We start from the raw sequence: 5,890 nt of genomic DNA on the forward strand, positions 1-5,890 counted from the left end.
GGGGGCATCTGTATACCTGGCACTGTGAGGGGCATCTGTATACCTGGCACTGTGAGGGGCATTTGTATACCTGGCACTGTGGGGGCAATTGTGGATCTGGCACCGCACTATTGGGGGCATATGTGTATCACGTCCCATTTTAACTGGCCACACCCATTTTTTTGGCGCGTGCGCGCCTCCGGCGCGCACACACAGTAACTCTAAGGGGCAGACCTACTGGGGGGCAGGGTCATTTTTTAAGTTGAAAATTTTTGTATGGCCCCCGAAGGATTTTATAAATATCCAAATGGCCCTCGGTAGAAAAAAGGTTCCCCACCCCTGATTTAGATGATATCCTCATCTTTGCCAATAATCTAGAGGAACATCGTTTCTGGGTAAAGGAGGTTCTGTCCTGTCTCCGTGTCAATCATCTCTATTGCAAATTGGAGAAATGTGTCTTTGAAGTTAAATCCATTCCGTTTCTAGGTTACATTGTGTCCGGTTCCGGACTAGAGATGGATCCTGAGAAACTACAAGCAATCCAGAATTGGCCGATACCCTTAACCCTCAAAGGGGTCCAGAGGTTCTTAGGGTTCGCCAATTATTACAGAAAGTTCATACGAGACTTTTCCACCATTGTGGCGCCTATCATGCATTAACCAAGAAGGGTGCTAACCCGTCCAAGTGGTCTGAAGAAGCTACGCAAGCTTTTCATCTTCTAAAACAAAGGTTCATCTCTGCACCAGTTCTGAAACAGCCCGACACCGACTCTCCTTTCATCTTAGAGGTGGATGCCTCCTCCGTTGGAGTAGGAGCGGTGTTATCTCAGAGGGCTAAAGATGGCCATCTACATCCTTGCAGTTTCTTCTCCCGGAAGTTCTCCCCAGCAGAGCGCAACTATGCCATTGGCGACCAGGAGTTGCTAGCCATCAAGCTCGCTCTAGAGGAGTGGAGATATCTGTTGGAAGGAGCTTCTCATTCAATCACGATACTTACCGACCACAAGAATCTTTTATATCTGAAAGGTGCACAATGTCTTAACCCTCATCAGGCCAGATGGGCACTTTTCTTTTCCAGGTTCGACTTTAAGCTCCAGTTCTGTCCGGGCTCTCAGAATCGCAAGGCCGATGCCCTTTCCCGCTCTTGGGAGCAAGAAAACGAGTCAGAGTCTTCAGACAAGCATCCTATTATTGGCATTCTCCACGGTAGGGATGGACTATACGCCCCCACCGGGGAAAAATTTTGTGAAGCCGGTGTTGAGGAAGAAGCTCATGCATTGGGCCCATGCTTCCCGTTTTGCCGGACATACAGGCATTCAGAAAACCCTCGAGTTTATCTCTAGGTCCTACTGGTGGCCAACTCTGAAGAAGGACGTCAAGGAGTTTATTGCCTCTTGCCCAAAGTGTGCCCAACACAAAGTCCCCCGCCAGTCGCCTGCGGGGCAACTGGTTCCATCATCTGTTCCCAGTCGACCGTGGACCCATTTGTCGATGGACTTTGTCACAGATCTGCCTATATGCAACAAGTTTAATACCATCTGGGTGGTAGTTGACCGGTTCACCAAGATGGTACATTTCATACCCCTTACCGGTCTTCCGTCAGCTTCCAAGTTGGCTCAAGTGTTTATCCAAGAGATCTTCCGACTTCACGGTCTCCCTGAAGAGATCATCTCCGATCGTATAGTACAATTTGTAGCCAAATTTTGGCGAAGTTTGTGTCAAGCCCTCCAAGTCAAGTTAAAGTTTTCTACAGCTTACCATCCTCAGACCAATGGTCAAATCGAGAGGGTGAATCAGGACTTGGAGGCCTTCCTCCGCATTTACGTGTCTTCCTCCCAAGATGACTGGGTTCAACTCCTTCCTTGGGCCGAGTTTAGCCACAACAATCAATACCATTCCTCATCCTCCTCAACACCATTCTTCATCAACTATGGATTTCACCCTAAGGTTCCAGAATTCCAACCGCTTCCAGCAACTTCTGTTCCAGCAGTGGATGTCACCTTGCGTCAGTTTTCAAACAACTGGAAGAATGTCCGCGCAGCCCTGCTTAAAGCCTCATTTAGGTACAAGAAGTTTGCCGATAGGAAGCGTAGAGCGGTTCCTGCTCTTAAGGTGGGTGATCGAGTATGGTTGTCCACGAAGAATTTGAGGTTGAGAGTTCCCAGCATGAAATTTGCTCCTCGTTACATCGGTCCTTTTAAAATTGAACAAGTCATCAATCCTGTTGCTTACAGACTTCAGTTACCTCCCTTTTTGAAAATACCCGGGACATTCCATGTTTCCCTGTTGAAACCGCTGATTCTGAATCGGTTTCATTCTGCACTTCCTCCAACTCCTAAAGTTCAGACTCAACGGGGAATCGAGTATGAGGTGGCCAAGATTCTGGACTCACGTTTCCGTTACGGTCAGTTGGAGTATCTTATTGGCTGGAAGGGCTATGGTCCTGAAGAACGCTCTTGGACCAATGCGTCTGATGTCCATGCTCCTGCCTTGGTCCGGAATTTCCACTCGAAGTTTCCTCTAAAGCCTAAGAAGTGTCCTGGGGCCACTCCTAAAAGGGGGGGTGCTGTCACGATCCGGGTATCTGGACACCATTACCTGCCTTTCAGATGTCTCCTGAGGCTCGCTCAGCGTTCCAAGGCCGGATCTCATCTGTGTCCACATACTGCACATCCCTCCTGTCTCGCTGAGATGCTGTCACAGCAGCGCCATGTTTGAATCCTGCATGGCGTCTCCCGTTCTCCGCGGCCTCCGCCGCCGCTCCTGTGTTATAGGTGCAGGTTGTCAGTGTGGTGTTCTATGCCTGCCGCGGCCTCAGTTGTCATCCACGAGTCTCAGCATACATTTGTCAGTCTGGCGTCTCCTGTCCTCTGTGCCGGCGCCGCCATTACAGTTATGTTTCCACATGGTTTCCCAAGCCAGTTTTCCCTCCAAGTTCTAACATGGGCGCGGCCATGTTGGATCTAATCACATGCTTCAGTTCCTCCAATCCACTGCCTGGAAATCTGCATAATTGCCCAGCCAATACCTGCATTGCTGCAGGTATAAGTATCCTGTGCCTGGGCCAGGAAATGGTCAGTGCTTTGTTTGTCATACCTTGTTCCAGTCTCTCTCCTGTGGTTGTGTTTCCAGGTTCCAGCTCCTGTCTCCAGCATCCACTAAAGAGACCCGCACCTGCCTATCATCCTGCGGTGCAGCCTGACTCTGCAGTCCTCCGTGGCTGATCCAGTTTCCAGCTTCCAGCTATTTCATCTGCTTCCAGCAGTATCCACTACCACCGGTAATCATCCTTCAACTCCTCTGTTTCCACGCTCCCTAGCATCTTATTATATTCACTCCGTGTTTCATCACCTGGCTGGTTCCACCCAGCATTCATTCAGTGACTTTATCATCTGGCTGATTCCATTCCGCATCCAGTCCGTGTCTTACCACCTGGCTGGTTCTATCCAGCAATTACAACAGCTGATTCAAGTTACCAGCTTCATCTGTTCCATCTACTGGCATGTTCCTTGGATATCTTCACTACTACAGCCAGGCCTGGTAAGGTTTATTCCATCTAAGGACTTTAACAACTGTTCTTAACCTACCAGTGTCCTGTGAAACCATTTCATGGTCAGAGTGCTCCAGGAATCATATTATTTATCATTGCCATTTTTATTATTTGCTGTCTGTTGTTGCACGGAGTTTGTCAATAAACTTTTAATTTACTTTTACCTGGTTGTCATGGTCACACCTTCGGGTTTCCTTTTAACACTTACATGTCCAGGGGTCTGATTAAACCTCCCCGGTTTAAGTTCCTCTCAGCCCCTACAACTGAGGCTTCCTCCTGTCAGCTAAAACCCTCAGTTGTGACAGGGACCTTTCGGGTGCTGCAGGATTTAAATCCATGACAACGTAGGGTGATACTAATGGTAACCTTTGTGACTGTGGTCCCAGCTCTCTTGAGGTCATTGACCAGGTCCCCCCGTGTAATTCTGGGCTGATTCCTCACCATTCCCAAGATCATTGATACCCTACGAGGTGAGATCTTGCATGGAGCCCCAGGCCGAGGGAGATTGTCAGTGATCTGGTATTTCTTCCATTTTTTAATAATTGCGCCAACAGTTGATCTTTTTTCACCAAGTTGCTTGCCTATTGTCGAGTAGCTCATCCCAGCCTTTTGCAGCTCTACAATTTTGTTCCTGGTGTCCTTAGACAGCTCTCTGGTCTTGGCCATGGTGGAGAGGTAGCAGTCTGACTGTTTGAGGGTGTGAACAGAAAAAGGATTGATTAGGTGCCGCACAGGACTACAATTAATCTTTTTGTAAAGGGCTCTTTATGAAATTTGTCCCTTGTGACCAACAGTGCATTTACATAAGGAATGCCTGTAAATGGTATTCAAGGAGTTTGTTGTGGTTGGTGGTGCACCCAGAGTCAATAATACTTAGTATTGTTTGAGGAGGAAAAGAGAGACTCTATGTTGGGGCACGCTTAAATAAAACTTAACTTTTAATTAGAATAAGATAGAATATAGTACCTTGACAAACACACACATATATGTATACACCTATAGTCCTAAAAGAGAAGGACAAAAAAGGAGGGAGATTCTGAATCTCTCTCTACTGTTCTCATGGAAATCTGAAAATAGATTCTGAGAGATTTTAATAGTTAAAGAAAAACTTGAAAATAAACATTCTTAATGATGTAATAAGTGAGGTGATAGTGACACCTAAGATGAAAATATCAAAATTGATTTCTACATAACAAGAAAACAGAGTTTCTGATAAGAATCACAATGGCATAGGATGTAACAGCAGTTTTTAGTAAACTTAGAGGTATAGGTCTATTGACCAATGCCAATTGTGATGAATTTATCCTGGTATCCTAGTAGGAGGTAAATTGCCAATTCTAACTTTCTCGAATCTGAAATCAGATGCACATTATTGCTCCAATACTCCAGTTTCATGTACACAGATAATAATATATTTAACAAGTCTGTGATCAGACAATTAAGAGAGGGGAAAAAAGGGATGAAATTCAGTAAGGTCAAAGGTTGCTCCAGCACTTCTGCTTTTCACATTTGGATACAGGTGTCTATTACTGCACCTGATATTCCCTAGTAGTCTCCCACCTAGGTACTATTCAGGCTCCTCACTGCTTAGCTTCCAAGATCAGGCGAGATTGGGCGTAACCAGAGAGATATGGCAGTAATATCACATGGATTGTGAATGAGAGAGTGTATGGTTATTGGCACATACCAAAAAGAGCACTTCTACTATCCATTAGGATGCACAGTCTATCAGTTGTTGTCGTATTGCCAGGAATTTAGATGACTGGCCTTTTGGATGAGTGAGTGCTGAATGAGTGAGGTATAGGAAACAATTAAGTACAGGGCCCGCCCCCTGTTGTTCGCCGCACCATATAGTGATGGATAGTGGACGAGAGAGGCGGGTTGCCTGTGCTTGTAGAAAAAAGGGGTGGAATTACACAGATATCTTAAAGTTTTCTTAGGTAATCAAAGTTCCAAGATAGGGATCATAAAATCATATATTGTCCTAGGTGAGAGTTTGTTTCTCTTGGAGCAACTGGGGTAGGTTTTAGAAATATAAAAAGGAGAACTGGATGTCAATAATGCAGTATATTACTTGTTTGTCACAATGATCGAAATAAAAGAAAAAAATGGCAAGAAAAGGGAATTCAGCAAATTACCTGTTGGTAGATCAAAATTAAATATCAAATATCAAAATTTAACATAGGTGATACGATACCAGGAAAGATGGTGGGCTGAACCGTGCACTGTTCAGCACCACATAACACAGACGGCCGTTTCACCTGAGGTGGCTTGTTCACTGTTTGAGGGTGTGGACAGGTGTCTTTATTACAGATAACCAGTTCAAACAGGTGCCTTTAATACAGGTAACGAGTGGAGGATA

At 45.7% G+C, this 5,890-nt stretch overlaps 1 pseudogene; it reads right to left on the reverse strand.

Moving 5' to 3' along the window:
- Positions 1-5,051: 5,051 nt before the first annotated feature.
- Positions 5,052-5,170, reverse strand: LOC134950188 (5S ribosomal RNA; annotated as a pseudogene).
- Between the last annotated feature and the right edge of the window lie 720 nt (positions 5,171-5,890).

Source organism: Pseudophryne corroboree, chromosome 8, assembly GCF_028390025.1.
Source record: "Pseudophryne corroboree isolate aPseCor3 chromosome 8, aPseCor3.hap2, whole genome shotgun sequence".
Classification (NCBI taxonomy): Eukaryota; Metazoa; Chordata; class Amphibia; order Anura; family Myobatrachidae; genus Pseudophryne; species Pseudophryne corroboree.